Source organism: Lathyrus oleraceus, chromosome 5, assembly GCF_024323335.1.
Source record: "Lathyrus oleraceus cultivar Zhongwan6 chromosome 5, CAAS_Psat_ZW6_1.0, whole genome shotgun sequence".
Lineage (NCBI taxonomy): Eukaryota > Viridiplantae > Streptophyta > Magnoliopsida > Fabales > Fabaceae > Lathyrus > Lathyrus oleraceus.
This window is the reverse complement of record NC_066583.1, coordinates 250,973,585-250,982,386: the sequence shown is the minus strand read 5'-3', so window position 1 is coordinate 250,982,386 and position 8,802 is coordinate 250,973,585. Positions and strand designations below refer to the sequence as shown.

The window sequence follows — 8,802 nt, the reverse complement described above, 5'->3', positions numbered from 1 at the left end:
AAAGAATGTAGGTCGAGTTATAATGGCATGATTCGAATTGGTTTTGCATAGGGGGGAATTTTTGTCCGTGAAATGCGGATGTGTGTCACTACGATATCCTTATTTTTGGTATCTAATACCTATTTATCTAATATTAGCCTAGCAGTCTCGTACTACTTAGAGTGTCATCGTGCCTATGTTTCATACATTGTGTTTAAATTGTTTATCATGTGCGTTTGGTGATTGCTTGAGGACAAGCAACAGTCTAAGTATGGGGGAATTTAATAACGAGAAATCATATCGTGTTTCTAGGCTCATTTCACATGATATCCATTTATGTTTGTATGAATTTTATCGTCTTTTACTTCTATTTTATTCGTTTTGCAGTTGTTATCCGATATTATTGAAGTTTTGGAAGCCTCACGGAAAGGAGCGAAATATGAGCTAAAAAGAGCCAATTTTATGCATTTTGTCCAGACGGCGTTTTCCATTCACTCTGTTGCCATGTCATTTAAAATATGGAAGGAATAGTGTTCACCATTCCCCTAATGATATTCGCCATTCCCCTAATGGCGCTCTCCATTATCGCGCAGTAACAAAAATGCGCTAGTGAGCAGTTCTGGACCGTTTTTTATCCTCTATTTTGCCTCCACTCTCCATGCACGATCCAAGGGAGTTACCTCGTCTCGAAACCTCTATAAATAGGATTGTGGGAGACTTTGGAAGGTATCCAAGTTGTGCGGAAGCGCTGTCAAAATCACATTTTAGAATTAAGCATAAATTACCTGTAAAAGTGACAATAACTCACATCGAGGGATTATCACACCTGTTCTGTTTTTACTTTGTTTTCATCTTCATTATATTCTTAGATCAAAGAACAAGCTTGTCGTTATTTTATTTTCAAGTTAATCCAAGTTCAAGTTCAAGTTAATTCCAGTTTTATTTTAAGCAATTTCAAGTTCTTTTTACTGCTTTTGATATTTGCTATTGTTTCAATTACTTGTATGGCATGTTGCTCTTAATTTTGAATGTTTTAATTATGCCGTTCCCAAATAATATAATGTCTTGTTAATTCATTTTGAGTCTCGCGTATGAGGATCGTCGTTACCGACGAGACTCGGTAGAAATAATAGATGTGAATTTATGATTTTACTATGTTATGGCTTTAGTTTCCAATTGTATGCTTTACTGTTTTGGCACGAGAGTGTGAGACAAGTTAAGGTTCAATCTGATAGCGCGAGAGTGTGAGGAAGGAACCAGATAATGGAAACTAGGCATCAATCCTAAAAACAGCGAGAGCGCTTTAGGAATCATTTAGGATCTCATTTACTTTCAAAATGCGCTTTCTAATAGAATGGGCAAGCGAGAGAAAAATCATGTGGTTAAGAGGTGTGATCTTTGTCAATAGCACGAGAGTGTGAGACGGGATCTTTAAGTCGGTATTTTCTACATAACGCAATAGAATCATATTTAGTGCCTAATTCTACCTAATCCCTTAGGTATGTGGAATCCATATTCATATATGATCCTCCATGAGTCCCAAAGATCAAGATAACTTCAAGTTTGCAAGTTGGTTCAAAGAGGTTGACTAAAGAAAGTCAACTGGTCAAAATTGGGGTTCCCTAGACCCTATCTCCTACAATGTTTGTCATATGAAAATGATTCCATGAGCAAAGTTACTCCTTATGATATTACAAACAACTTTCATGTTTACATCAAGAGATAGTTTTGATTGGAAAGTTACTTTTTATGGTGAAAGATTATAAGTCATTTTATATGTGCCCTAGTTGGAGGTCAACTTCCAATGACCATAACTTGCTCAATTTTTATGAGATGAAGGTCATCCAAGTTTCATGATCAATTTCAAGATGTCTTCTCCAACTTTTAATTCTTTCAAAAATGTCAAATTCAACTTGCAAGGGCATGTGCCAAGAGGAAACATTATAGGTCATTTTGGGTCATTATCATTGAACAAGCAATTTTCCTCAACTTCTAAAATGCATAACTCCCTGCTGCCAAATCAAAATGATGTCAAATTTGTGACCAAATTGAAGAGGGGGGAAAGAGCTACAACTATTATGAAGAAACCATTTTTATTTGGAGCTCATAGTAAATGTTATTCAAGGTGGAAGAAGTGATCATTTGACTTTGTACTTAGAAAATTTCCAACTATGTTTGATTTCTCCAACTTCCACCTCAAAATTCATCATGATCCGAGCTCCAAATAGAAAAGTGTTCAACATCAAATTTGTTCTCCTTGATGCCACCTTTCCAAATAGGCCAAGATCACTTCATTTCGACAAGAATTGAGGGACTTGTGCATGGTTCTTTTGTTGGGTTTATTTTGGCAAGTTTTGAATTCAAGTGATCATTTGTCTTTGCATGCTTACATGTGATGATTTAAGTACTCATTATGCACGAATTAGAGTGAGATTGCATCATGGTTTGGGCCCAAATCAATGCCCATGCATCCATGCGTTAATGTTAATATTTTTTGCCAAATTTTCAAGTGTGTGAAAAGCAATGCAAAACCCTATAAATATATGTGCATTGTGATCAGAATAAGGATCCCCTCTTGCCCAAGCTTTGAACCATTGCCTCCCTAACCTCCATTAAAGGATAAACTTGAAGATTTCACTTGAAATCGAGTTTCAATTTATCTTTTGTTTTAAGATTGAAACTCCAAGAATCCAAGCCTTTCATTGATTCATTTCACTTCCTATAAGCACCTAGAGTCGAGCCAAGGCAAATTGGAAGTAAGATCAAGCCAAATTGAAGCTACCCGAAGGTGATTTTTCTCAAACTTCTCTTCTTCTATTCTCACTCATTTCTCAACTATTTTGATTGATTATTGGTTGTTTGAAGACCTACCAATGTAGGCAATAAGATTGAGTTGCTTTGAGGTCAAATCGAAGCAACTCAGATCATGCACCTCAAATTTCAAATCCATGTATCTTGCAATATACTTGGAACTGGATGAAATGGAGGTTAGATTCGAGCTCCTGAGCATTTTTCCTTTGAAATAATGTCCTTGTTTTTCATTTTCCATTTAGTTGAGGGTGGACCAGTCCGGTGAGCTCCACCGGAGAAGATGACCGGAGCTAGGGCTCTAGTGATGTGGTGGTGTGTCTCCAACCATCTGATATGTTTAAAACATTTTAATCTGACCCTCGTTATTAATTACCACAAGTATACACGCGTTGACTGTGGAACATGATGGAAGTGCACGCTTGCCCATCAGATCTGCCACCTCAATTAATGAGGGAGATCTGATGGCCCTTGTTTTTTCTCATTTTATTTTAATTTCTGAATTTTTATTTAATCCTTTTATTTTGTTTAATTCATAATAATTTTATTTTTAATCCAAAAAATATGGGACTTTCACCAATAATCTTTAAATTTTTTCTCTTCCAGATTTTGAATTAAAATTATTTTTTTGGTATTTTTCATGAATTATATATTTTTGTGCATATTTTTAATTGTTTTAAAATACTTTTGACTTTCCAAAAATCATGAAATTTTTTGCCTAAGGCCCTTTGACCTTGTTTGACCTAGGATAAATCCTTTGGCCATTTATTTGGTGTTTTGAAGGGATTTGAGGTTTTGTTCAAATTAAAATGCATTTTAATTCACTTTTAATTTGATTTCTAATTAATTAAATGTTTAAAAATTATGTTGAGCCATTTTTATGCTCTTGTGATGTTTGACTTTCTGTTTGGGCCTTGGTCATGGTTGATTTGACTTTTGTTTGATCAAAACCATTGGATTTAGGGGATTGATGAAATATATATTTCATCTCCAAAAATGAATGAACGGTATTGATCAAATGAAATTTATCTCATGATTAATTTGTGTTTCTATTTCCCCTTCCCTCTTCATCTTCATCCCTATTCTTCCCCCATTCCCTTATTTGACCAATGATTTCTCTAATGTCTAAATGCTAATTGATTCATCAATAACCTTGTGTCCAATGAATCAATACAAGTCTGACTGAGATAGGTCCCTCCCATTTTCTTTTAGTGTGTGGTATGTTTTTAGAAGTTTGATTCTTTATACCAAATCTATAACATGCATTAACACCTATTTTTTTATTTCCCGAACTTAGATAGTTGTGACTTCTACATAAGTCCAATTACGATTTCTTAACATAGAGCTAAATTTGATCAAGAAGGCATAACATTCTAGTAAGTGAGATTGTAAGTCTCCCATTCTTCATGGTATTATGTGGAAACTTAACATTTTTTTCTTTCATGAGAACTAGTGGCATACTTGTTGAATTATCCAAGTTGGAGCCCTTCTCATGGAAGATGTCTTAGTTTAAGGATTCATACTTGTGAATGAGTGGTTGAGTGTTCTCCAAAGAATGACTTAATCAATTAAAACTCATCACTAACATTTGACTAACCATTGACTAACTCTTATTAATATTGCTTTACTTTCAAGTCATTTACTTTATGCACTTTAAATTTCAAGTACCTTTATCATTCATTTCCATTTATATTTCATGGAACTTGTTATTATTTCAAGTCCTTTTCACTTTGCTCATTTTAGCCATATCTTCTGATTGTATATATATTGTTTGTTTGCCTTTGTTTTGTTTGTGGTCTTAGGACCCTAAAACACCTAATAACAACAAAAGCCCTAAAAAAAGTTATTGGACTATTGGGACTTGATCTGAACTTTTTGACTTAGAACTAAGCAACACTCCCTATGCTAAAGGACATTGCTAATGCCAACATCTGAGACTGAGTTATCTTTAATTGTGCCTTCATCTGATGCAAGACCTTGAGTGCCATTGATTCATCTACTACTCTACCTTTGTGCTTAATTGTTATTATGTTATTATTGTCTATGTCTGATGTTTTATTCTGAGTTGGTTAAGGAATATTTCATTTGCTACATTGAAAGACACTGAAGACTGCTACCTATTGGAATGCTTGCTTGGATATTATGGTTATCTTTATTTGATGCCTTGGTATTCATATGGTTTGCTTGGATATTGTTTATGCTTGTTGCTTGTTGCTTGCTAACGTCCAAAGGAAAATGGATTTCTATATGACATTCTTGTCTGTTGGATTGCATCTTATTGGTCAGATCTTTTCAACCCTTAACTTTGAATTTCTATCTAGGATAGTCTCTTCATCTCCTCTCACTACTTTAATTTCAAAATTTCTCCCTCTTTTCAAAAACTTTCTTTGCTTTTATATTTCAAACTTATACATGTTTTAATGATTAGAAACTTTGGCCTTATGCCATTGAATTTTCAAACTTTTTCTTAAATCAAAATTGTAAATAAACTTAATCATATTGACTTAAATTTCAAAAGACAAAAAGAACTAACAATCCAATTCAAATCTTGGCCTTTTGTGCATTTTTTTGTTAAACTTTTGTTAAAATCAATCCACTAACTTCTTTAAAATTTTTACCACGAACTACGGAGTTTTGATCCCCCATTTTTATGTTTGTATGTATGACCATCACTCTATATTTTATCAAACATCATTTATACCCCAAAAAATGCACACACAAAAGACTCCCTAAGAGTATCTATGACACTCCATAGTTTTGATTTGAAAACTTCTTATCTTTGGGTTTTTGTTCGTACTTTTCTCTTTTTCCTTTGGAAACAATAAAAGTGCGGTGGCGACTTTGATTTTACTGACGTCAAGTTTATCCGTAGCTTGATGGTCATGAATTTACCACTACAGAACCCCATTCAAAACTTTGACCTTTTTTGTACCTTTTCTTGTTAAACCTTTGTTAAAATTAATCCATCAACTTCTTTGAAATTTTTACCACAAACTACGGGATTTTGATCCCTCATTTTTATGTCGGTACGTAGGCATAAGACCGAAGATCTTGTCAAACACAAAAATATGATTAATAAATTCTTTTCTCATCCCCTCATTTTATATTTTATCAAACATCATTTACACCAAAAACATAAGCGCATAAAAATGATTCCTTAAAAGTACCTAGGACACTTTGGATACTAACACATTCCCTCTGTGTAACCAACCTCCTTACTTGTAATCTCAGGCATTTTATTAGTTTTGATTTGAAAATTTCTTATCTTTGGGTTTTGTTCGTACTTTTCCCTTTTCCTTTGGAAACAATAAAAACGTGGTGGCGACTCTAGTTTTATTGACGTCAAATTTATCCATAGCTTGATGGTCACGAATTTACCGCTACACGCTGCTCTGGATAATATCAGTCTCCCTTTTAGAGAAATGTTTGAAATTGTCTAAGCGATATTTCTGCTTTGACTAAGTATAGCATTGGGGAATTCCATTTAAACCAATGGAAACTAATACATATAAAGATTTCATTATATTAAATGTGAAACTGGCTTTTGAAAGCAAATATACTAATAATTGTGAAGCAAACAAATCCATCTATGTTATTGCAATGAGATACTGAGATATTGCTTTCGCCTTCCAAATGCCTCCCAAATCAACCTCCAAAGCCGATCCATATGCAAGCATTAGTCCATAAACATTCGATTCAATCGACCTGCACAATATCATAGCAACAAGGCAACATCAAGGCATACCTCATCCAAAACAGAATTTCCACATAAACAAGTTAATAGCAAGCATACAACTAAACTAACATAATTGGTTTTGTTTACGGTACATAACACTCAATCATGTCGCCAATTTCTAAGTAATACATTCATAATTTTAAAACGGCAATTGAAGCTAACAGGACAACATAATAACAGTTTTGAGCATGACATGCCAAATGTGATATTGGAAAATAACAATAACCACTCAAGCTACACTTTGAGACCATTTTACTAAACATTCAAAACTACTTCAATTAACTTTTCAAATCCACTTTGAATTAACTATTCAAACACATTTTCAACATAACTTTTCGAAATCATTCAAGTTGAACATTTAATTTTCCATTTCAAAACATTCAAATCATTTGAAACTTAACCTTTAAAACCAATTTCAAAATATAACATTCAAACCATAATTAATTTGCATTTCAGTTTCATAAAATCGGCATCTCGATTTCCCATTACACATTTCAAGTTAATTTTTCACTTAACAAAATAACTTCTCCCTAATAACTAACTACCAAATATTAGTTTTACTAACTTTAAAACATAGCAGTAAGAGAATTTTCATTGAGTTCATGTTTAACTTCAAATGAGCTCACTTCAATCTTCATTTCATTTCAGTTTAATTTTCATTCCAACTAATTAATCTCATAACTCTAACTGTTTTCAAAAGCCACCTAACAGACTTTGAACAGAAAGCAAAAAACTCCAACAGAATTCATAACCAACTCAATAACTCAACATTTAACAACTAAACCTAATTCAGTAATTAACGTAACACATTAAGCATACTGCATCAACAGAGTTTTTCACATCACAATCCAAAAACGAATCAACAATTCAACACCAAAATGGATAGCACAGCAAAACTAACTTATGACTAACTTAATAACTGAACAAACTTCAGGTTGATAACTAACTCATTTTAACAACAATAACTAACTCCAAATTAAACTCAAATTCACAACAAATTCCAATAGAAACCAATTCCGGTTTTCTTTTCATTTAATCTCAATTTATAACTAACTTGAATTGGATTTCATTCCTAACTAACTTTCATTTCATTTTCTGTTCTATAAATAACAACAATCTCTAACAGAATTGGGGATAAAAAGAGAGAGCTTATGTATAGAACTCACCACTCTGCAACCTGAGGATTTTTTGATTCTGCAATCTGCACCACAATCTCTTTTCATCACAGAATTCCAATCTTCTATTCCCGGCATTCTCCACACTCCATTTGTGAAGCTGCTTTCAGCAAGAATCTTCACTCGCCCATCTTCAATCTCTCTCAATCTCGGCTTCATCATCTTCTTCAACTTGGAGTTTTTTCCCTGTTTCTGCAACCGAACATTCTGCAGCATTCGTTCTTCAGTCCTGCATTATAGTTTTCTGAGTTCTTCAGTCCTGCATTATAGTTTTCTGCATGGAGCATCCCCATTCTAGGACCGGAAACTCCGCAATCACCCTGCGCATCAAACACAAGCCAACACAAACCACGGTCAATCGCGACATTGTAGCAAGAAGAAGGATGAATCCCTAGAAGAAGAGGATTAGCTAGTATCTATAATCAAATTCATACCATGGTCGAAGACTCATCTTGTTTCCTTTCTCTCATCCATCTGCAATTTCACCTTCAAATTTATTTGTAACCGATTGTTTTTCTTGATCTTTTTCTTGATCTGTTTGCCAACACCACCGTGTAGCATTAGGAATTTCGAACTAAGTTCCTAGGGTTTAGGTTTGAGTCGTTGAAAATGTCCGTTAATCTCCGATTGTTTGAGCTCAAGAGTGAGGGTAAAGGACGTAGTAATAGCTTGTTTGGGTTTGAATTCATCTCCGCCGCCTCCATTGGCGGAGCTCGTGGCCAGTGGAGAGTTCTTCTGTAGGGAAGCCGCGATGCTTGTATGCGTTTCGATCATGATTTTGCAGAAGAATTTTGTTCGTTTCAGCTTGTGGATTGTGACTTCAAGAGCAGAGGTGGCCAATGTTGAAGTTGGGTCTGGCTTCGGTTATGGGCCAAAGGACCAAATGCTTCTTTCTACACCCTGTGTGATCCCATGGAACCCCCTCTGGGAAACTAGCTAATCATTGGGCCTGCAATCCCTAGGCCCAAGCATTTTGCTAGCCAATACCCCTAAGACCAGGCCTGCGCCCCAATACTCTCCTGGCCCATTTTCTTGGGATTTCTTTCCTTTTTAATTAGTTGATTAGTTTAATAGTTAGAATTATAATTATTAGGTAAATTAGGT

General features: G+C 34.5%; 1 long non-coding RNA gene across 1 annotated transcript; it reads right to left on the bottom strand.

The window, feature by feature from the left end:
- Window positions 1–6,280: 6,280 nt before the first annotated feature.
- On the bottom strand, window positions 6,281–8,543 carry LOC127083565 (uncharacterized). The gene is made up of 3 exons (XR_007788468.1): window positions 8,133–8,543; window positions 7,690–8,018; window positions 6,281–6,492 (listed from the first exon to the last, which is right to left on the bottom strand). It is a non-coding gene; the product is annotated as an uncharacterized LOC127083565 (long non-coding RNA).
- Window positions 8,544–8,802: the final 259 nt, after the last annotated feature.